Source organism: Mixophyes fleayi, chromosome 1, assembly GCF_038048845.1.
Source record: "Mixophyes fleayi isolate aMixFle1 chromosome 1, aMixFle1.hap1, whole genome shotgun sequence".
NCBI classification, from domain to species: Eukaryota; Metazoa; Chordata; class Amphibia; order Anura; family Limnodynastidae; genus Mixophyes; species Mixophyes fleayi.
Genome location: NC_134402.1, coordinates 173,209,636 through 173,233,877, shown reverse-complemented (window position 1 = coordinate 173,233,877; position 24,242 = coordinate 173,209,636). Strand labels below are relative to the sequence as shown.

At 39.1% G+C, this 24,242-nt stretch overlaps 1 protein-coding gene across 2 annotated transcripts in view; it reads left to right on the top strand.

Annotated features, from left to right (window-relative positions):
• Positions 1 to 24,242, top strand: part of SHROOM3 (shroom family member 3) — a 270,820-nt gene that overhangs the window by 134,035 nt on the left and 112,543 nt on the right. For both annotated transcript variants that reach the window (XM_075204161.1, XM_075204152.1), the window contains exon 2: positions 11,235 to 11,321. The gene's annotated coding sequence lies outside the window, so the exon portion shown is untranslated. The remainder of the gene's footprint in view (positions 1 to 11,234; positions 11,322 to 24,242) is intronic.

The window sequence follows — 24,242 nt, the reverse complement described above, 5'->3', positions numbered from 1 at the left end:
GGTGACATCTGTAGGAGAGGTCAGTAACAGTCGGCTACTAACAGTGAGAAGAAAATCCTTCATAACTTAATATAGAAGCTCTTTATCTTCCTTGGTAGGTGGATATTTATGATGATGTGTTGATAAGATGATCTCTAATTCTTCAGGTACAGAGTGATCATCCTCCTCTTCCTCCTTCGAGCAGCAGGTATCCTCAAGCAGAAGCAGACTATGAAGCGTATTCCCCTGCTCTGAAGTTCTGAGTATTAGTGGTGTCACAAGGAACCAATTTCACTTTCACCAGTCTTGTAGTGCTTTGGTGTTTGTGGATCTTGCCCATCTTGAGCTGGGATTGTCTAGATATACGGCAGAGCTCTCAGTCTACCCGGCAATTCAGTGCAACAGCTAAACATGCAACTATTTTTAATATTTTAATCATTACCTGGTTTAGAGAGGGAATACCGGGTACCTGTAATCCCCCACCATATTTCCCTGTGCAGATGTGTTTTTAGAATGTTCCATGTAACAAGTCCCTGTGAAACAACATTTTCACAAATATCTTACAAGCAAGTGAAAACTACAGCAGTGAAAACTCACTCAAAATGCTGTAACGTGACAAATGAATAAAAGCAGTACATTCTCATGTCCTTTTGCTCTTTCCATTGCTATCTTTCTGGGACACTTCAGATGGAAGAGTGTGAGCAGCTCTTTTTCCCCTCATTATACCACTTTCTGTCACAACAATAGCACTTTGACCTCTATTCATCAAAATGAGAATCAGCAATTCAATTGAAGCCACTGCATTATTAGCTTCATTTTATCATGCTTTTCTGACTGAATGACTGAGTTTATGCACATACACTGTATGGACAAATGTATTTGGATGCTTAACCTTACATCAACAGGTACTGTAATGACATTGCATTCAAATATGCAGAAAGTGGTATATACTTTAATATGGAGTTGGTCCCCCTTTTGCAATGATAACAGCTTCCACTCTTCTTAGAAGTCTTTCCACAAGATGTCGGAGTGTTTCTGTGAGAATTTGTGCCCATTCATTCTGTAGAGCATTTATGAGGTCAGGCACTGATGTTGGACGAGAAGGCCTAGCTCGCAATCTCTGTTACAGTTCATCCCAAAGGTGTTCGATGGGGTTGAGGTCAGGGCTCTATATGGGCCAGTCAAGTTCTTTCACACCAAACTCATCAAACCATGCCTTTGCAGTGGTGAGCCTAGACTTTATTTTTAGAGGGGGGGGTTTAGCTTAGGCACGCCCCCTCCATGCTGATTGGCTGGCTCCAATTGTCCCCGCACCCAGCCCGCGATTGTCCCCCCACTGTTTTGATCGGCATCTGGGACACAATTTAAAGGTAGGCTTGTACTGCTAGGGGGGTGATTGTACCCCCCTCGTAGATGTGCCACTATGTCTTTGTACTAGGGCACACTAATGTTGGAATAGAAAAGGGTCTTCCCCAAATTGTTGACACAAAGTTGAAAGAATAGCGTTGTCCAAAATGACTTGGTGTGCTGAACCATTAAGATTGCCCTTCACTGTGGAGATACGGGGCCTAGCCCAAACCCTGAAAAACAGCCTGTCACGAATAGCACTCACCTGAGCCTGCATGATGCGTGTGTGACACAGGGTTAACCAAAAAACAACCACCTGGTCTGACTAAAATGATTAAATCCTTCCCTATCTATGCCACACACTAGCTTTGCGGTACTAACTATGTCACCACCAAGGTTTTTTCTGACAAGAGCTGACACTCTTATTTAGGAAGCCTTCGGTTCTCCTTAGCATTAATCTAATATAATTTACTTTAATCAGAGTTCACATAAACCACAATGTTCTCCCCATTTCAATTATGTAGCGTCTGGACCAAATTGTCGCGTGAATTCGTAAGAACACAGAGACTTGAACTTATTAAGTGTAATTTAATATGGAAAATACATCTACAATGCTTAAGATAAAACAGTTAATAAAAAGGCATACAACTATAAAGCAATTGTTTCTTATAAAATAAAAAGGATAAAATACAGAATTGATACCTCACTTATAATCAAGTTTCTGGTGCTGGGGAGAAGCAGAAAAAAATGGGACCCTCTTCAATATCAAATTGACTCCCTCAAGAGTGAACATCAACTTACATTTTCATTACAGTTTGAAAACCAAGCTGCAAGGCCCCCCAGCCCCCTTTCCTATGAGGTCAGAACCAACAGGATGGTAGAATGATTTTACCTCCACACAACATGTCATAAGTTCCCCTTCATCTGCATGCCACACATGCCTCTGGTAAGTATAAGATTGGAGAAAATGATATGATATTTTCCTGTGACCCTATACAGCTTGAATCTGTCATTAACATACAACCCTGTCTCTGCAGTCAGCCTGTCTGGGGCCTCCCAAACATGTGTTAGATTTCATTGTCTTGAAAGAGATATCCTCAAAGGCTTTCACATTTGCATCCTGCCATAAATGGTACAAGGTGCTACTATTATCTACCAGCCCCCTCTAGGTAGTTTAACATAAACAAAACCCATTGATCTAAACAGCTTCTCTGAGACATGGCACACCATTTCTAGGAATTAATTCACAAACACATATTTGCAGATTTATTTATAAAAAATTAGCTTACACATGACACAGCTCCATATCATTATCCCTCCTCCAAAAAGACTTCACAGATGACATAATGCAGTCAGGCAGGTAATGTTCTCCGAGCATTCGCCAAACCCAGACTCGCCCATCTGACTGCCAAACAGAGAAGCATGATTCGTCTCTCCACAGAACACATTTCCACTACTCCACAATTCAATGTCAGTGTGCTTTACACCACTCCATCCAACGCTTGGCATTGGCCTTCGTGATGTGAGGCTTGTATGCAGCTGCTCGGACATGGAAATCCATTCCATTAAGCTCCTGCCGCACAGTTTTTGTGCTTACATTAATGTCAGTGGAAGTTCGAAACTCTTCAGCTATGGAATCAGCAGAGCGTTTGCGACTTTTACTCACCATGTGCCTTAGCAGTTGTTGACCCCGCTCTGTGATTTTTTACGTGTTCTTCTACTTCATGGCTTAGTTGCTGTTGTTCCTAAACGCTTCCACTTTCGAATAATATCACTTACAGTTTACCATGGAATATCTAGTAGGGATGAAATTTTACAAACAGTCTTATTGCAAAGGTGGCATCATAACACCGTCCACCCTTGAAGTCACTGAGCTCTTCAGAACGACCCATTTTGTATCACAAATGTTTGCAAACGGAGACTACATGGCCAGGTGCTTGATTTTATACACCTCTGGCAACGGGTCTGATTGAAACACCTCAATTCAATAACTAACATGTGTGGCCAAATACTTTTGTCCGCATAGTGTATGTATCCACGTATTTTTGTTTTCATGTACTGTACTATATAGACCTTCACCAGCTACACATAGAATAAATAAAGTGCAAATAATTATGTCACCTTGTATATTGTACCTTTTGTTGCAGCTGTCCATAATGCATTGACAATATCTGTAACCAGTATAAGTCAGTGGCGCACGCAGCGGGGGTTTCTGAGTCTCCAGAAACCCCCCCCCCCTGCGCTAACTTAGTGGCCACCATAGCGGCACTGTCCTATACAGCAGCCGCTGCGCTGTCAAAGAAGCGTCCGCTGCGGTGCTGTATTGTATACAGCACTGCCGCGGATGCCTCTTTGACAGCGCCGCGGCTGCTGTATAGGACAGCGTTGCTGAAACGGAGCTCTCTCTCGTGGGGTTTTTTGGGGTTTTTTTGGGTCAGGGGGGAAAACCCCTCCCCTGACAATCCTGTGTGCGCCCCTGTAAGTAGCATGATTTTTAAGAGGGGAGGGGTTACTGTTTGTTATTATGTGCCTCACTTCCTATTCATTGATTAACAATAGTGCACATACATTTCCACTGTTTCCACTCTTGTTTTTGAAAAACAAGATCTATTGTGGCTGTCTAATCTGTTTTTCTGTACATATACAATAAATAGAAGACACCCACTTGAATGCCACTTTATGTTACGGAATAATGGCAAGTATATCTAGATATCAGGACTACCTGAACTAATTTTACTAACTTGTTGCCTTCAAATGACCAAATCAGGTGTTAGTAGTTAGGTTACAGACGTAATACACAGCATAGAATTATTGTTACACAGAGATTTCCCATGGGAGATAAAATTATTAGCTATAGGTTTAGATAAATAAAAATGTAAAGGTGAGAATGATTGCATAACAAGTTCTTATATCAATGTTTGTTTATCGTCTGTAAATGTTAATTCCACAGTTAACACTAAACTGCGATGTACTTTATATGTTTGCTTAACTTCTGTATAAATATTTAGCATTGTTTGAACTATATATATAAAGAGAAAAAGTAGCCTTTTTATGAAACCATGAGAAATATACTTTTAAACGCATTCAACAAGAGCTGTTGCTTTATGCCCTAGCAGGTTAGTGTTTAGAGAAGCTTGCTACCAGAGGGAATTCTACACTTCTCTTCCACTACCAGCACCACAACCACTACCCTCACTAAATCAGAAAGTATGTGCAAACAGATTGATTTTTTTGGTCAGGGTTATTGCCATAATAAATATTGGATATTGATATGCAAATAGTAGTAAGTAATGAGTGAGGGATAAAAACGCAACCGGGAGCCTGCTCTGTGAACAACTCATATGAGCAGACCCTAATATATTTTAATATTAGGTTCTGCTCATATGGGAGTCAATGATTAGAATTCCTTTATTTGCTGTGTTTTGATCAGTTTAAGGCACAATTTACTTTTATACAGGACATGGGTCTTTATCATGGTCATAAGGGATCATTAATTACAGCACAATTGGGAATTAGCTGCTGTATACGGGGTATTTGGGGCTAACACACAACTCACTGAGGCTGTAAAGTTATGGATAAGAACACCTTTTTAATGCTACGCACACTTGTGGCAGATGCACGATACCCATACACCGCTGATCTGTTGTGAAGAGGAGCACTGAACTGGACATACCTCCCAACTTTCTAGCCCAATCAGGACAAACCTGTCCCAGTAGGGATGGTGGGACATAGCCCTGAAATTTGGACTGTCCTACCTAATTCAGGAAGGTATGCAGTTCTAATTCTGTGATGCCTAGGCATGATTATTGATTGTTATTCAGTGGTAAATGTCTTTGTCTGAACTTTTTTTTTTTTTGCTCTGCCCTGAAAAGAGCGTGTGGCCTTTGCTGGGGTTTACTGATTTTACATTGTGTTCCTGTTTTTCTTATATTGATCAGGTTTTTTGCTCAAAAAATAATACCAATGTGATTGTATAGTGAAAAAATTGGTTCGTTTTGAATAATCTAATATTTGTTTTTTGACCTTTGCATCTGCCTTCTATTAAAAAAGTGCCCATGAATTGATAATTGCTTATTAAGATTGCTTGTAAGGTAAATATGCATTCAGTGCATCATCAACATTTATTTATATAGCGCCAGCAAATTCCGTAGCGCTTTACAATTGGGAAATTCTTTCAGGCTAATTTTAGCAACTTTAATAAATGACCCTTCATACAAAGCAAATTATTTTAATTTCAGAACAAAGTGTACAGGTAGGGAAATATTTGAACAAAATGTTTTAAATCACATATTTCAGATAATGACTTGAGGAGTGTCACCGAAAACATTATTAATAAGAAGGCCCCAGAGAAATTTCAAAAGGTGGAATGCAACAAGTCATTGGTTAGCTATGCCTAATGTCGGGCCTATTGCTAATACAATAGAGATCTGACATCTCACCCTTTAGATGGAATTACCCTTTAAGATAACTTGCTGTGACACATTACAATATAATATTAGAATGCACATCTGTCTGTTATTATCTTTTTCAGCTTCTCAAAAGTTTACTTAAATATAAAAATGAAGGTATATATAGGGATCTGAAGTATCCCCATCCCATATATATTTCCACCACAATACTTATTTTCTCATAATTTAATTTCATGTCAAATCCAAATAAGGATTTGGAATATGTTCTTAGAATGATTTCAATTTTCACCTTATTTCGGACATAAAGGGAAGTATGATGTGGATTTTATGATTTGAGCAAACCTAAAAGGTCCTTGGGTGCCCTGGTTATTGATTTCAGATTTAGGGGAAATCTAGGTATATAATGAACAAACACACGCCCCAAAATTAATTGTGTGTATTTATTTTTAAAATTTCAGCATCAGAAATATTACTGTAATCCTCTGGCGCCAAAAAGGGATATCTTACATCATATCTGGACTCTAATTATTTTTATTGCCAATTTATTTGATGTACAGTAAAATATCATTCACATGACTTCAAATGTCTACTACAGAACATATACTTGTCACACTCCTTGACAATAAATCTCTTCCTAATACCGTTGCAAGTAACACTGTATTAAATTAACCTTGTAACGCAGACAGAGGTATCTGCTTGAACATGCTTTTTTAAAGTCACCTGCTTTCGGGGTATGAAACACACTTATTTTAGGGACAGCGCCGATAGTGTTCATCAGCCAACGCCAAGAAATATCTGAAATTTGTTCTTTCTAATAATTCCTAACAGCCTCTGCAGTGTCTATCTATGTGTGAGTGGTGGTAGGACGTCCTCTATGCTGGCATCAGTAAACATTTAGTACTGACATTCAGTGCTGTAAGAGCTGCTTGGGAAGGATGGGTCAGAGGAGGGAGGAATGAGCAAGAATGTAATGAAAAACGCTGTACATGTTAGTGCCACTGTTGTGAGGGAGAGGCCTCGATTGAATGCAGCCAGATGTCGTGAGTGAACAGGATTTATGAGACCTTAAAGCCAGGAGGCAGTGGGGCAAGGAAAGAAATTACTATTATTAGACTCTGCTATGCAAGAATTTTTTATGGGAAAATTCTTTATAATTGTTGATACTGAACATAAATAATAATAATAATAATAATAGGTAATTATAAATATTGGGCTGAAAAGAACTTGGGACTATATCCCACTTTTGTTAATTGTGTTGTGATGAAAATCAAAAATAACTTATTTTTTTTCACATTTACTGAACTGATTGTAAAACTTTGGAAGTCATTTACAAAGCACCCACAAGTGTGCCTAGATTTCTGCATGAGTTTATGGACCTGATGGGCAGCACGGTGACTCTGCCTCACAGCACTGAGGTCATGAGTTCAATTCCCGTCCATGGACTTATCTGTGTGGAGTTTGTATTTTCTCCCTGTGTTTGCGTGGGTTTCCTCTGGGTGCTCCGGTTTCCTCCCACACTCCAAAAACATACTGGTAGGATAATTGGCTGCTATCAAATGTAACCCTAGTCTTTCTCTCTGTGTCTGTGTGTGTGTGTATATTAGGGAATTTAGACTGTAAGCTCCAATGGGGCAGGGACTGATGTGAATGAGTTCTCTGTGCAACGCTGCAGAATCAGTGGCGCTATATAAATAAATGGTGATGATGATGGAATTGGAGAAGAAGTTTATGCAGCCTGAGAGTTCCTATTTAGTGCAGTAGACCAAACACTTCAGCTTAATATGTGAGATTTCCTTTTGTGGAGCAAAATAATCAAAATGATATAAAGAGATGGAGAGGGTGCATTGCCATGTGGAGATGCGTGCAGCGATTTCAGCTACACAAAAGAAATTCAGTTTTACACCATGTCTCATATTATACTTTTAATAAGTCTCATTTTGTGTCTCCATGTTGCACTTTGACGAATTAGTGCATTTCCTGGTGCGCTCTGAGCAATGTAATAAAATGTTTCACACATACACACACTCGTCACATGTAATAATGCAGCCCACATGTCCCCTCACTCTCATGATTAATTTAAGCCATAAATGTGGAAAATGCATGCAGTTTTTTAGGAGACAAACTGAAAAGTTTATTTTATTGACAGCGGTGGTTATAAAGTAGTAGCAGGCTGAACTTTGATGGGACGCTTACAGTTTTGCACATGTCTCCACATACCTAGTGCACTTCTAGGCTCCCAAGGTGTCTCCCAAGACTCAGAGGTAGGCGTACTCCTTCAAGTGTGCTGGGCAGACCATCCAGAAGCAGAGGTGCCAAGGTGTCTTGTAAACAACCTTTGTGCAAAATATTATTATGTTGTGTCTGTCATATTTTCTCTACTAGATTAATAATGGTGGTAGTTTATAGTTTCTATATGGTACTGTACAGTTTAATAAGTTGTCATATGATGTAACCTAATGATAAGTGTTTTATTACTAAGTACTGTGTAATTAGTGCTGCTGATTGTATTGACCTTTGAGTCTGTTAGATAATACTGTGGAATGTGCAGCACATATATGAAAGTCACAGAATATTTATCTTGGACAGGTGTACAGAAACTTAGCTAAGTCCATGTTTGTGTATTAATATTAATCCTCCCAAGAGCCTTGCGTGCCAAGTTAACATGTGCATCTCGAAAAACCAATAAAAGACTCATTAGGCAACGATACATTCCTCAGTTCCCAAGCAATTTAATTTTTGTGTCACGCATTATAACTAAACCATATTTTTTTCATTTTCAAATTAACTGAATTGTTGTTAGACAATGTTTGCATGATTCTGCAATGTTGCATTTATTTTAACTGGCAACTGTAGGTGATCTGCTGAACAATTTTTATGTCAGTGTTTTGCATTTTCTTTAAAACTAGAGATGCTCACTGACCCCTGTGAACTGGTTTTGGTTTTGGCTTTGGATCTGGATTAGCTTTGTGTTTTGGTTTTGTTTTTGGCAAAACCGCCCTTGTGTGTTTTGGTTTTGGTTTTGGTTTTGGATTTTTTAGGAAAAAAAAAAAAATAATAAATAAATCCTAAAATATGCTAAAATCATAATTTTTTGCTCTTTTTTTGTTCCTACATTATTATTAACCTCAATAACACTAATTTCAAGTCATTTGCAGTTAATTTTGACCACCTCACAGATCACAATATTATTTTCATACACTTTTGGACAAATACTGCAGCGACCTGGCTGGATGGTAAGCGACAGAACAATGACACAAACACACGGCAGTTCATAGAACATTTAGGTAACATTGCCACACAGCACTGGCAGAAAAGAAAAATGGTGCAAGATGGAATTGTCCTTGGGCCCGACCGTTTTGTTGGATTTTAAAAAAGAATCCAAAAATCGCGAGATCTGAGATTCGACGACGTAAAGATGACGTTTTGCTTTGTTTTCGATTCCGAGGGCGCGCGAAAGTACCGAGCTGGCTCGGCTCGGTACTCGGATCCCCTAAGTTTGGGTGTGTTCGTTTCTCAAGGAACCGAGCCTGAGCATCTCTATTTTAAACATATCTGAGCACAAATATTATTATTGACAGCAAGTTTACACAATAGAGTAGATGTACACATTTACAGTAACATTTTTATTAAAATATAAATATGGTAGACATTTACGGTAAAGGGGTAGATTTATCAAACCTCCTAAAATGGAGAATTGGAGGTGTTGACCATAGCAGCAAATCAAATTCAAACTAACATTTATCTAGTACATTCTAGAAAATGATAGCTGTAATTTGAATGGTTGCTATGGGCAACATCTTCACTTTTCCTTTTCCGAAGGTATGATAAGTCTACCCAAAGTATCCAAAACCATACTGTTGTCTGTGTTAATTTTGCCACGTTAAGAATTCCTGCATAATATGCCAATGTCTACATTTCAGTCAATTACCTGTTTGATTTTTGTGTATATGGCTGCATATTTTTATATTTACAGTCCTACTGACTGCCAACATTTAATTTGTTGCTGACATATCTTCCGTGACTGTGGTGAGTACAGGACACTGTACACTACATGACACAACCATTACATTCTCTACACTTATTTTTGTTTAGATAATATCTGTTTATATTTTTAATGAAGATAAAGCTGCGTTTTTAAGTCATTGTAAGCTATATGAAATAACATATATATATATATATATATATATACATATATATATATATATATATATATATATATATATATATATATGAAATAGAAAAAATGTTTTCAAAAATTATCTTACATTGCCCCATCCCCTGTGAGCCCTATGACCAATTGGACCCTATCAATGTCTTATTAGCCCCACCTATGGTCGATTTTATTATTACTTTGGTACACACCAAGGATCTGATCCATCAAGGTACGTGTCTGCTGAATGTGTGTGTATCGTACGTAAAATCACTCTGCACATGCCCAGAACCAGGAAATACACCAGTGAATGCAGCAATGTTCACTGCATTTACGTATGCAAAGGACACTTACTACAACCTACAATTTCTGGGAGTGAACAGGGCAGGGAAGGGATATTTGCCCATTGTCAATGTACGGGGTATGTTAAACGCGAGTGCACACAGCCACGTCCGAATTAAGCTTTGGGCATCTCCAGGACAAGTCTAAGTCTTGACTGCTAATGATGACAGTCTTGTATGCCTGCTATAATATGTGTTTGCAATCGGGAGCAACTGTAAAAATGTATGTTCAGTAGACATTAAGATCATCCTAATAAATGTATTTCATGAAAATAAATATGCAGTATAAAAAACTGTTTTTTGGGTTTTAAACTGTGTTGTCATTAATACTTATATTATTAGCAAGTAACATTAATTCAATAGTTTTTTTTCTTTTCTGGACGTATACAGTGTCTTGTGTAGTAGAGCAGAGCAGACCTACACCTCAATTCATCAGCGTACGTATCTTCAGATCCGTTCTTTGTTGAATTCGGGAGTACGCAGAGACGATTTACGTGCATTTTTAAATAAACACGTGGGGCCCAGTATGTGTGCCTTGATGAATCAGGCCCCAATTCTAGTGCCTTAAAATGACAGCACTTACATAAATCCGGGCCTGGCATCACTTACATGTCCATTATTTGCTTCCTGACCTTGGTTATACTGTCTTATTGGATTTATGTCTGTGTTTGACCTTCATTCTTTGTATGTTGACATGGTATTGCTTCCGTCCATTTGTACATGACTCATCCTACCTAACCACCCTCGCTTTTGTTAATCGCTAGTTGCAGATAAATTGGTCAGTGACTATGGCTATATGTATAAGACCTAGCAGCAACCAAGTATAGTGAACAATTAAGTTCTATGGGAAATGGGGCTTTTAAAGGCAAAGACTGTGAGTTGCCTAGTTTTAGTGAATGACTACTGGCGTTACTGGTGACCATTACAACATTGCTTTTAAATCTCTCTAAGGCATCCTGGGGCAAAAGATACCACGATTTTAACACAGAGCTTCTCTATTTCTTCCAGATTAATATTTGTGCCCAAAGAAATTTTCCAGGAAAATATTTCCTGTTTGGGAAAAGAAAATTTCTGCCGAGGTGGAACGCCAAAACAGTAAGTAATATGGTTTAATTCAAAGGCTCCTTGATGAAATAGAGTAACTTACACTAACACTATGACCACATATATATTGTTGTTGGGCTGGCTAAACTGGAGGATAAATTACCCACTATAATTTTTCACTCTACCTCGTGCTCATACACCTACACGCGGCCAATATCCCTCAACAAAACATCCATTTTGTTGTAGTCTCCATACTCCTATAATAATTAGGTATGCTTACTTTGTGGTTCTGTAACACATAAGAAATAATGTTTTACAAATGGGCAGGGCCTGTTTATAAGGAATTGTATAGTAAGATTGCATGAGGGCAATACAATATATTCAACAAATCCAATCTTCAAAACGTTTTTAAAATGTGCAACTAAATTGCTTTATTAAGCAGATGGTATGCTTGCTTGTCACCAAATAAAGTAATAATATATATAAAATATTTTAAAATGTTTCAAAAATAAAATATTTGTCATACAAGTTATCAATATTTTGTTAATATTTTTCGTGGTTCATGTGTTAGGGTGATCATTCAATTTTGTTAGTCGAGAATATATTTTGTTTATACAGTGTAATTTATAATCCCCTATAAACATATTTGTATGTTGTAGATTTAATAAAAGTATCTTGTATTTCTATAGTGATATACTGTATATAGGTCTTTTATTTTATTTTTTTATTTTGGTTAATCATGTGATATGCATAGTGATGAGCAATGATGAACTTTCCTGAAGTATTGAAAAAGAATTCAGAATGTGGTCATGTTGAAGGTGCAAAATTGTCGGTAGGTTGGTTATTTTATCCGGAAGCGGAGTAATGCAAATGTCACCACTTAGTGGTGGAGGGCCGCTAATGTAGGTGCCGACAGACTGGGCCTGACCAAGATGTAAGGTGCATGGCTATCACTTTAGACAGTATTAGGTCACCATCCAAAACAGTTTGCCCATTAAGCAAACTGGCAATGATGCACACACTGCAAAGTGGGACCACCTCCCATTTATTATCCTCCTATAACATGTAATTAGGTTTCCACAGAGTCGTAAATAAACATTTTAGTGCCCTGCGCAAGACAGGGCACCGGCGAACCCCTCAACTGCTGCCTACAACCCACCACCCCACACCTGCACACACTCGCGTGAATGCACTGCCAAAGGGACATTCCTACCAGGTACTGCTGCCAGTGTCTTAAATGCAGTTGCTGTTTGGCAGGATTCTGGAACGTTGGGTCCCTGTTTGGAAAAGAGAGAGAAAAGTCGAGCAATGACTAAACACTAGGCCATCCTAGCCCCAACCAGCCCGATATTAAATCATTAGCTTTGTTTGTTCAATAAACAGGTCTCCTTGCACGCAATCAGCCCAAGCATTTAATTAATAGTATTCACATTTAATACATTTGCTTATTTTCCTCCCATATAGCCCCAACATTAAATTATATAGCACCCGCATTTAATAACTATCCCAATATTAGTGTTTATGTTTAATAAATAAGCCTCCTTAGCCCCCAACCAGCCCCAACATTAAATAAAAAGCATTCCCAGTAAATTAACAGACCTATTTCCCCCCCTACATCAGACCCAATAGTAAATTAATAGCATTGCCCTTAGAGAACAGACATTCCCCCATCCCATCAGCTCCGACATTAAATTAGTTCCATTCTCATTTTATAAACCAACCAATGTCCCCCCAAACAGCACCAACATTAAATGAATAGCATTCCCATTTAATTAACAGACCTATTTCACCCCTCACCAACCCTGACATTAAATTAGTTGCATTCACATTTAATAAACCAACCAATTTCACCCCTCACCAGCCCCAGCATTAATAGCATTCCCATTTAATACAAAGGCTTTTTTCCCCCACCAGGCCCACAATCAAATTAACAGGTTACAAATTACCACCACATTTCTTACATATTAAAAAACACATCACTGGCTTTTTGAAGATAGTACTTATTTATTTTTTATAATTAATTACATTTCATGTTTTTATTGTATTAATATATTATATATGTATGTACTCCAAAGAACCCCCCCTTCTCTCCAACCCCAGCCCGCTCAGCCCCCCCCCCCCTTTTCTCTCCAGACCCATCTCCCCCTCACCCCCCCCCCCCCCCATCCTCGACAGCCCCCTTTCTTCCCCTCTATTCTTTACAGACCCCCCTTGGTTTCAGGGTGGTCTTGCAAGGTTGACATTCAGACTTTATTAATATATCTGTGAATCATCCTGTTGCCTTTCACAACAGAAATTCACTCCTATCGCCTTCTGGCCCTTAACTTGCTTTACACTTCAAATTCTCCAGTCACCCGTGTTCTGTCACATTGCAGTGTGAGTGGAGGAGAGTCAATAAAGGGATAAGACGTAATCTCCCTCTTCTGCCTATACACTGTGTCAGTCACCAAGGTCCTAACACAATGACTGTAGAAAGGAGCACAGGTGATCTCTCAGCCGTAACAGCTTCTTGAGCATGGATTATCGGGTTGTCGAGGGTAGTCCATGAAGGAGGGAGCATCTAGCTACAGCAATAGCTATTGTGGATAAAAGTCTACAGTTTAAAGATTTTTTTCTTTACATTGCACACATTTTGTGTATTAGGTTTGGATTGCATCTTATGCTGTTTGTTTTTGGGTATATTTAAGCTGTCAGCTATACTGTCTCTGTGGTTAATCACAGATTCCAACCAGCCTCTCAGTCATGTTCCGCCTAGTCTCTTTCTGTTCTCTGCCTACTCTGTCATCAACAGATGCTCACTTTAAATCTGTGTACATGTTAACAGTCACTTCTTACATATTGAACCATCACTTCTCCATTTGACCTTTACTCTTATGAGACGCAGCAGTGCCCATAACCTGCTCACTCAAAATATCCTCTCATTTTCTACCTGCTGTATTTGATTGCTCAGTTTTCTATTTCTTAAACCCAAGTTGTCAAAGATTGCAAACACTAGAAATGTAAAACATTATAATTGTGTTATATCACAAAATATCACAAATTAAACCTGATCCCAGAATTTGACAAACCTGGGGTTCTGTTTACAATGTTATGTGCTCCCCTCTGCTCTTCTTGTTCCAGACGGCTGAGTATTGTTGGTACTCAGCCCCGGACTACGATAGATATTGGATCGGGTAGAACTTAAAAAAAAGTGAGTTTTCAGTTTTGGGAGGAATTAGCCTTTAATTATAAAAAAAAAAAAATAGAAATATTTTTCATAGATCTCTTACTGCTGGATAAGAAAGATGTCAGAAAGATGCTTTGCTCAAATTCAAGTCATTGTCTTATTAATCAATACAAGTATATACTGTTTCATGGCAATGTGCCCACCAGAGGCACTATTCCATTTTAGTCTGTGGATATGTTTTTCTCTATTCCTCAGCAGTATTACAGCTCATTCTGTGCAGAATAATGTATGTGCTTATGTTTTATTGAGTACTTATAGAAAAGTAAAAATAACACAAAGCACACTTATAAGCAAGTATTATTAACCTTCTAAGTAACTGTATAGTGTTTTAGTGATCTAAAGGACTGACGGTATGTCATTGATAATAATGACCTCATTTTCTACTTTTGCTTGTCTTCTTTTATAGTTTATGTCACCGGCAATATATCCAATGTTTCATTCATTATGCTGCAAGGGTTGAACAATAGGATTATCATACAATTTAGTTATTCATGTAGATGGCCATACCAGATGAGATCCAATTGACCCAACGCCCAGTTCACTTCTGGCTCCATTGTATCACAAGATAACCGCTCACACAGGGCAACACCAGTCATTTGACGAACGCATTTTCTGCCAATCCTTTTGATTTTTAGGGAATTGCAAATATTTTCAGCACACACAGTAATAGTAATAATAGTAGTAGTAATTTTTTTATTATTCTTAAATAACATTTATTATAGATCCTCAGATTGCATTTATTTAGTTGTACATATAAAAGCTTAATAAAAATATAAGTAAGTAAAAAAAACAACCATGTGTAGCATGATAAAAAGATCAGACTTGACTACCTTACTCCATACTTAGCTACTTTCTTCAGCTCTCTTCCGGGAGCCAGCCAGTGGAGGTGGGCGTGAGGGGGCGGGGCGGACAAAATTGTGTCATTTTGGCCCCGCCCCCTGTGACGTCATGACGCAAACAGCGTCATTTGACAGCGGGGGCCACTGGGAAGCGCGGCGTTTGGGATCTAGTGAAGTGGGCAGAATTAGGGAGATTGCCACACTCACCCGGGAGACTCCCGGACATTCCGGGAGAGTTGGCAAGTATGCCTTACTCTGGAATACTGTAATACTGATTTGCCACTCAGTGCATGGATTAACTACATCCTGTTTTACCACAGCCCTCAGTGTAGCCCCTGCTACTCATGTCTTAAATCCCTCCTGTTCTTGTGTTTCCTTTTCTCACACCCACTAACAAAACTTGTTTTGTACTGTTCCTATCCTAAGTATGGGCAAAGGGAGGAAGTTTGAAGTAGAGAAAAGGTATTTATGATTGTTTAATAGCTGTAGAAACTGCCTTGCTAGAAAAGGGAGTGGCAATTTAAAGTACATAAAATATAAACAGATCTGTGCCAGGTTTCTTGTATCTATTTAAAATGCAGAATTTGATTTTAAAATAGCAGGATTACTGCTACATTTCCCAAATTCAAGGCCAAATTTCTGTTATTGCAACCTGGAGCATACAATCTTTCCATATTCATTTTACTCAAAAAATATTCTGATGCTTCACCAGTAAAAGAGCAAAACAAAATATTACAACTCCCTGCTCTTTTAAACGAACTTCAGATTATTTTCTTCATACCTCTTTTCATTTGTTAATGCTGTGTAAGTAATCGGTTGCATCTCTCAGTTCTTTTGCTTATGATAGTGGTGGACAAGAGGCAGCCCGTGGGCAGCCTTCTCTTGCGGCCCCCCAGCCAACTGTACCCGATCTTATTAGAGGGAGTGTACTGTGCAATTTGTAGTACATGCAGCCATTGTCCAACTGCATTTTCTGTCAGCCCCAATCGACATCTGAAACATTCCAATCAGAATCGGCAGCCTCTTATGGTCAACATGTGCTGTGATTTGCAGAACTACAGCATGTATGGGCACCTTTAGAGGCACTGGAATGAGGGAAGATACATTTTGCACACTATGTTTTGTAAGGGTTTTCCAGGTAAATCCAAATTGTTGAAACAGAAAATGATTAAAAAAAATATATTATTTTCCCATAATTCAGTTAATCCTGTACCTGGATTAATAAAATGAATGTGGTTAAATATTCTTATGATGGTTTCACCTCACGTCACATCCAAAAGGGAGCATTGGTGGCTTTTGTTGTTTGATGAATCTATTGTCACATCAGTGTCGTTTCTCAATAGTTGATTCTTCTTAATGTTGCTTAAATGTACCAGACACAGGAGGCAGGAAGAACATCCATTTTTCTCCTGGGTCTCTTCAACCTTATTCTTCATAACTGTGACTGTGTAACAATAATTAGTAAAAAGAAACGGTATCTGCATTTGGATACTATGCATTATTAGGCAATTTTCTATGCCTAAATTAATGTTGACCAGGCAGTGACATGTGTATTTGATAAGGAGATTTATAATCTTTGGTAATTCTGGTACATTTTTATTGACGTTAAGCAGTGTTGGATTGCAGAGCTGAAATTAGAAAATGGTATTAGAATAGTTATCATTGTCCAACAGATGATAATTGCTTATACAAACATCTACTTTGATGGGTAATGATGATACTCAGCAGTTTGTTATCAGGTTGCAATATAAATTCTTTCACTTGCATTCTATTTGTTCCAGAGTTCATGTTTAATAGTATTATCCATATGCACCAATCAGCCACAGCAATAAAACCACTGAGAAGTGAAGTGAATAACATTGATTATCTTGTTATAATGGCACTTGTCAAAAGGTGGGATAATATTAGGCAGCAAGTAAACAATCAGTTCTTGAAGTTGATGTGTTGAAAGTAGGAAAAATGGGCAAGTGTAAGGATCTGAGCAACTGTGACAAGGGCAAATTATTATTACTATTATTATTATTATTATTATTAACTTTTATTTATAAGGCGCCACTAGGTGTCCGTAGCGCCGTACAGGGACAAACGAAATTACAATACGAGGAGAGACAGCACAGTACAGTAAACAATAAGCACAGTAACTCCGTGAGCTCAAAGCACAGCAAGGGCGGGGGAGGGGAGAGGGGAAGGTCTGCATATGACGGAGCCCAAGAGGGAGGGCACGGATGATAGGGAGACCCCCAGGGGGGGAGAGGAGGGAGCGGGAGGAGACAGGGGAAGAGGGTCCTCGAGGAGGAGGGCAAGGTTGCTGGAGAGCAGAGTTAACAGTGGTGAAGACAGGAGGAGAGGTGACCCTGCTCAAAGGAGCGTACAATCTAAGGGGTGTGGTAGACATACAGAGAGACACGGTGGAGAGAGGGAGGAATGGAGGATAGGGGAAGGGGAATGAAGGGGAAGAGGCAGAAGACAAGGTAGGCAATTAAGTGGGAGACTGGAAGGCTTTAAGAAAAAGGTGGGTTTTTAAAATTGTGATAGCTTGACGACTGGGTCAGAGCATCTCCAAAACCACAGGCCTTGTGAAGTGTTCCTGGTATGCAGTGGTTAATATCTACCAAAAGTGGTCCAAGAAAGGACAACCAGTGAATTGGCGACAGGGTCATGGATGCCGAAGGCTCATTGATGTGTTTGGGGAGTCAAGGCTAGCTCGTCTGGTGTAATCTCTCAGAAGAGATGCTGTAGCACAATATGCTGAAAAAGTAAATGCTGACTATGAGAGAAATGTGTCAGAGCACACAGTGCAGCACTGCTTGCTGCATATGTGGCTGCAGACCAGTTAGAATGAACAACTGGTGACAGAATCATGCTGGCTATGACAGAAAGGTGTCAGAACAGACAGTGCATTGCAGCTTGCTGCGTATGGGGGTGCGTTGCCTCAGACCGGTCAGCGTGTCCACGATGACTGCTGTCCACTTGCAAAAGCACCTACAAGGGGCACATGAGTGCCAGAACTGGACCATGGAGCAATGGAAGAAGGTACGTTGGTCTGAAGAATCATGTTTTCTTTTTTGTGGATGGCCCGGGTGCATGTGCGTCATTTACCTGGGGAAGCAATGGCACCAGGATGCAATATGTGATATGGGTAATATTCTGCTGGGGAAACCTTGGGTCCTGGCATTCATGTTACTTTGACATGTACCACCTACCTAGACATTGTTGCAGAACAAGTCAGACCATGACAATGGTATTCCCTGATGGTAGTAGCCTCTTTCAGCTGAATAATGCGCCCAGCCAAACTGCAAAAATTGTTCAGGAATGGTTTGAGGGACATAACAAAGAGTTCAAAGTGTTTACTTGGCCTCCAAATTCTCCAGATCTCAATCCGATTGAGCATCTGTGGGATGTGCTGGAAAAACCATTAAGGCCCCACCTTGCAACTTACAGGATTAAAGGATCTGCTGCTAATGTCTTGGTGCCAGATATCAAAGGACACCTTCAGAGGTTTTGTGGAGTCCATGGGTCAGAGCTGTTTTGGCGGTATGAGGGGGGGCCTATATATTTCTGTAAATGAATATGTATACATATATTACCCAGATATTCTCCAAGCCCAGAGCGCTTATTTAAGTAATAATAAATTGAAATAAATTGAAATACTTAAATGTAGTAGGCAGCTCCCTGGTCATTCAACACCTGTCTGCAAGTGTCAGACCTAGTACATGGAATACAAAAAGACAGGGGGCGCCAACATAGTGCATTACATAAAATTGACAATGCATTAATTCTCCAAAAGTAGCTATTTCCCGTACCAAATATTAGTAGAATTAAAGCCAGTAGAATAAAACTCTCATTGGAAATACCGGACATCTATACCAAGCCTGGATAGTGGGTGGATCCTTCCAATATGAGCAGAGTAGTATCCAGATAATCTGTGGACTTAGATGTAACCACAATAGTGTGATACGATAAAAATAGAGACCAGATGTCTCAAGGCAAATATAAATGTATTAGCAGTTCTGGGCACCACTCTATAAAAAAGATAATTTGGAACTAGAATCGGTTCAGAGAAGGGTGACAAAATTGATAAAGGGTATGGAGTCATTAAGTTATAAAGAAAGGTTAGCCAGTTTAGGCATGTTAACTTTAGAAAAGAGGCATCTAAGAGGAGATATGATTACTATGTACAAATACATTAAGGCTGAATACAGAGAACTTTTATGGGAACTTTTTACCCCAAGGACTATACATAGGACACGCGGTCACCCCCTAAGGTTAAAGGAGAAGAAATTTCACAACCAGCAAAGGAAGGATTTCTGTACGGTAAGGGCAGTCAAAATATGGAATTCATTGCTAGGGAAGGTTGTGATGGCAGATTCAATAGATATGTTTAAGAAAAAGTTAGACAAATTTTTAGCGGAAAAGTGTATACAGGAATACGACCGTTAATTAAAATGAAGGATAGTAGTGGATATAGGGTAAAAATAGGACTGCAATATTGGGTCTGGGGGGATTTTCACAATTGAAACAGATTGGCGGTTGCTCACTCTGGATCAATTACAAACATAAGTGCAGGGTCGCAGGAGATCCAAAATAGGTTGAACTTGATGGACTGGTGTCTTTTTTCAACCTCATCAACTATGTTACTATATTATATATATATATATATATATATATATATATATATATATATATATATATATATACACATACTGCATGATTAAAGGTATTTGGCCACACCTGTTAATTAACGAATTGAGGTGTTTCAACCAAACACTTAGCTATACAGTCATTTACAAACATTTGTGATACAAAATGGGTTGTTCTGATGAGCTCAGTGACTTCAAGCGTGGTACTGTGATCGGATGCCAACTTTGCAATAAGACGATTCGTGAAATTTCATCCCTGCTGGATATTTCACAGTCAACTGTAAGTGATATTAGAAAGTGGAAGCGTTTAGGAACAACAGCAACTCAGCCACAAAGTGGAAGACCGTAAGACATGTAAACTCACAGAGCAGGGCCAACAACTATATAAGTTACATGGTGCATAAAAGTCGCCAATGCACTGCTGATTCCATAGCTGAAGAGTTCCGAACTTCCACTGGCATTAATGTAAGCGCAAAAACTGTGCGGCAACAGCTTAATGGAATGGGTTTTCATGGCCAAGCAGCTGCATGCAAGCCTCACATCACCAAAACCAATGCCAGGTGTCGGGTGGACTAGTATAAAGCACACTGACACTAGACTGTGGAGCAGTGGAAATGTATTCTGTGGAGTGACAAATCACACTTCTCTGTTTGGCAGTCAGATGGGTGAGTCTGGGTTTGGCGGATGCTGGGAGACAATTACCTGCCTAACTGCAACTGTGAAGTTTGGTGAAGGAGGGATAATGATATGGGGCTGTTTTTCAGGGCTTGGGCTAGGCCTCTTATCTCCAGTGAAGGGCAATCTTAATGCTTCAGCATACCAAGTCATTTTGGACAATGCTATGCTTCCAACTTTGTGACAACAGTTTGTGGAAGACCCTTTGCTATTCCAACATGACTGTGCCCCAGTGCACAAAGCAATGACTACAAAGACATGGATTGATGAGTTCGGTGTGTAAGAACTTGACTGGCCCGCACAGAGCCCTGACCTCAAACCCCATCGAAAAACCTTTGAGATGAACTGGAATGGAGATTGCGAGCCAGGCCTTCTCGTCCAACATCAGTGCCTGACCTCATAAATGCTCTACAAAATAAATGGGCACAAATTCCCACAAAAACACTCCAACATCTTGTGGAAAGCCTTCCAAGAAGAGTGAAAACTGTTATCACTGCAAAAGGGGGACCAACTCCATATTAAAGTATATGTATTTAAATACAATGCCATTAAAGTCCCTGTTGGTGAAATGGTCAAGTGTCAAAATACTTTTTTAGATATAGTGTATATATCTTGCCAATATTTTATGCAACACTTTACAATATGGAAAAATTGCAATACAAAAAGTAAATAGACCTTGGTACAAGTAGTATAGAGCCCCCGCCCTTTTAAGCTTTCAATCTAAAGGAGAGAAATGTGACACATAGAGAATAGTGAGATTCACTGAAGAGAAGTAAAGTTAAAATGTACATTTAGGTGTGAATTCAGTTCCCCGAGATATGGCACCAGAAATCACTGCAATATCCGGATGTGCACATCTCCGGGTACTACAGTACCCGAACATCACTGATCTTCATGCGCATCTCTTTAGGGTGCAAGTAGAAATCAGCAAAGAGTGCCTTCACTTTCTGGAGGGAATTAAATCCCCATCTCCAGATATAGTTAGATCTTTTACCAAAATTAAGATAAAATACTCATATAGTGGGATTACAGATGGAATATGAGGAGCTACAGCTTTAGAGCAGAGCGGTAAAGTGAAATGGAGAGAATGGGTATATTGTAAGCTTTGGGAAGATATTGACAAGAGAAGGCTAGAATACTACACAAATTAATGAAATATTGGTGAAGTCCATAAGAAATGATCCACCTCAGCTTAATCCTGGTGCAGATCCAGAAGGTGTGCTGGTTTCTGTCGTTAAACTCTGCTAGCAGCAGTATGTATATCTATCTATCTATCTATCGACCGATATATAGATATATATATATATATATATATATATATATTTATATATATATATATGTATATATATATATATATATATATATATATATATACACACAAAACAAAAACCAGAAGCGCCACGCGTAATGTATTACGACTTAATACTAGCAGTGATACATAAAATGTGATTGGTAACTGCGCACCAAAAAACTGTTTCTTAGTGGCTTATCTGATGCATGAATAAGAACTAAAACCTCCCCCTCTTCAATTCTCCATGTTATGAGGATAGATCCAAGTTGGGAACTGTATAATGGGATACTTGTACTTTGTGGATTCCCTCCCACAGGACACAGTTACTGTGTGCAGTTACGTTATTAGAAATGGACTTTCTGATGTATGAAGTAAGCTGTCAGGTTAGAGCCTGGCCTGAAATCACCAAGTGTTTGGGCTTTCACTGACCAGCAAAGATCAATCAGGATGATAACAATGGTGATCATAGCATGGGGATGAATGGCGTCTGAACCGCCTGGTGTTCCAAACTGGATTGCTCTGGTGAATGACGCTTGGAAACATGACAGATTCATGTACGAGAGTAAAGAGACTCTCCACAAATATCAAAAGATTTGACATCCCTGGTATAGATCACAATTTTTGACCATCCTCATCGAGACGATTAGGAGGTGGGGAGGGTGAGATGGGAGCCAGTTATAATGACCTCTTCAATGATTCCTCACACTATTCTTGTTGGGTATGCCAGCCCTGTGAAGCACTATAATGCTGATATGCTGCCTTTCTGTGATGTTACTGTGCTGATTACTATTAAGTTACAAATCTGTCGAGTTTATATATATATATATATATATATATATATATATATATATATGTATGGAATATTACCTTTTCAAAGCAGGTGACTTTTGTCTGCTTATACCCTTTATGTCATGTTGCATAAGAAAGTTCTCACGGTCTGATTATATATTAATCAGATAAGTTATGTTTAGTTTAGTTTAGTTAGATTCAAAATGTATATGTTATGTGATTCTAAAATCAATACAAATACTTTATCGAAAAATGGAAATAAAAAAATGATTGCACAAGTTGGGACTTTAGATATTCCATTCTCCTGGCCTCCAAGTTTGGATCTATCTAACTTCACCATCCATGTGTGTGGTCATGTTGAACACAGATCTGGCTAGTCAGCAGTCAGGCTGAGCGACAAGATCTTTCGTATTGTCAACAACTGTACCTGAGACTGTCTGTAAACTGTCAAAGAAAAGCAAATAGCAGCTGACTGGTAAAGCGTTACAACTTCTCACTTTACAGGTTCAACTATAAATATGTCTATCATTTCTAACCCCTGTCCCACCTAAACCATTATATTAAATAAACTCTTTCATCTAGTGTTTTACATATGTCAGCAGTAATTGGCAGGGCTACAAACATAATTTCAAAGCCTGTATCGAAATAACTTACAGTAAAATAGACTTTGATTATTGAAGCACAATTCATAAACTCTTGAGGAGAACTCTCAGAATAAATTTTAGAAATTATTGTGTAAATTAACTAAACGGTGTAATTCATTCATGGACATTAATAATATGGTAATATATTAACAAGAGTAAATCTTTTATGGCCTGATATTTTGCCTGTGGCACTTTTACATGGCTGCCAGAGGAATCACTGATACCTATAGAAACTACTACACCCTTTTCACAACTACATGCAGCATTTGTAGCTGCACTTATATGTGAAATGGCAAGAGCAAATGATCCCGGTACAGCCAGATTTATTGAAAGGTAGTATCATGCAAGCCATGCAGCTAATGCATACTTGCCAACTCTCCCAGAATGTCCGGGAGACTCCCGAAATTCGGGTAGGTCTCCCGGGCTTCCGGGATAGCAGGCAAATATCCTGCATACGGCAACATGCTCCTCAAAATGATGCGATTTGCAGTGAATCGCGTCATTTTGGTCCCACCCCCCGCAAAAAAAAACGCATTTTGTCACGGGAGCGGAGTCAAAATGACGCCCTCCAACCACGCCCCTTGCCTGGGATCTCCTGGAATTAGCTTGCCAAAGGTTGGCAAGTATGAGCTAATATACTTTGTTGACAGCTCCCACTCTTGTTAAGGGCTAATTCCAGCCCAGTGGCAGGACAAAGTATTCTGACACCCAAGGCTGCCAAAATTTGCCCTCTAAATATTTCCACCACATTATACCAGTACTTTGCTCCAGCATAGCATACTGGCCCAGTTACTGCACTCATTTTACCAGCCTCAAGCACCCCCCTGTATGCAGCGAGCCTTTAAGCAAAGAAAAGTAAACACAGAAC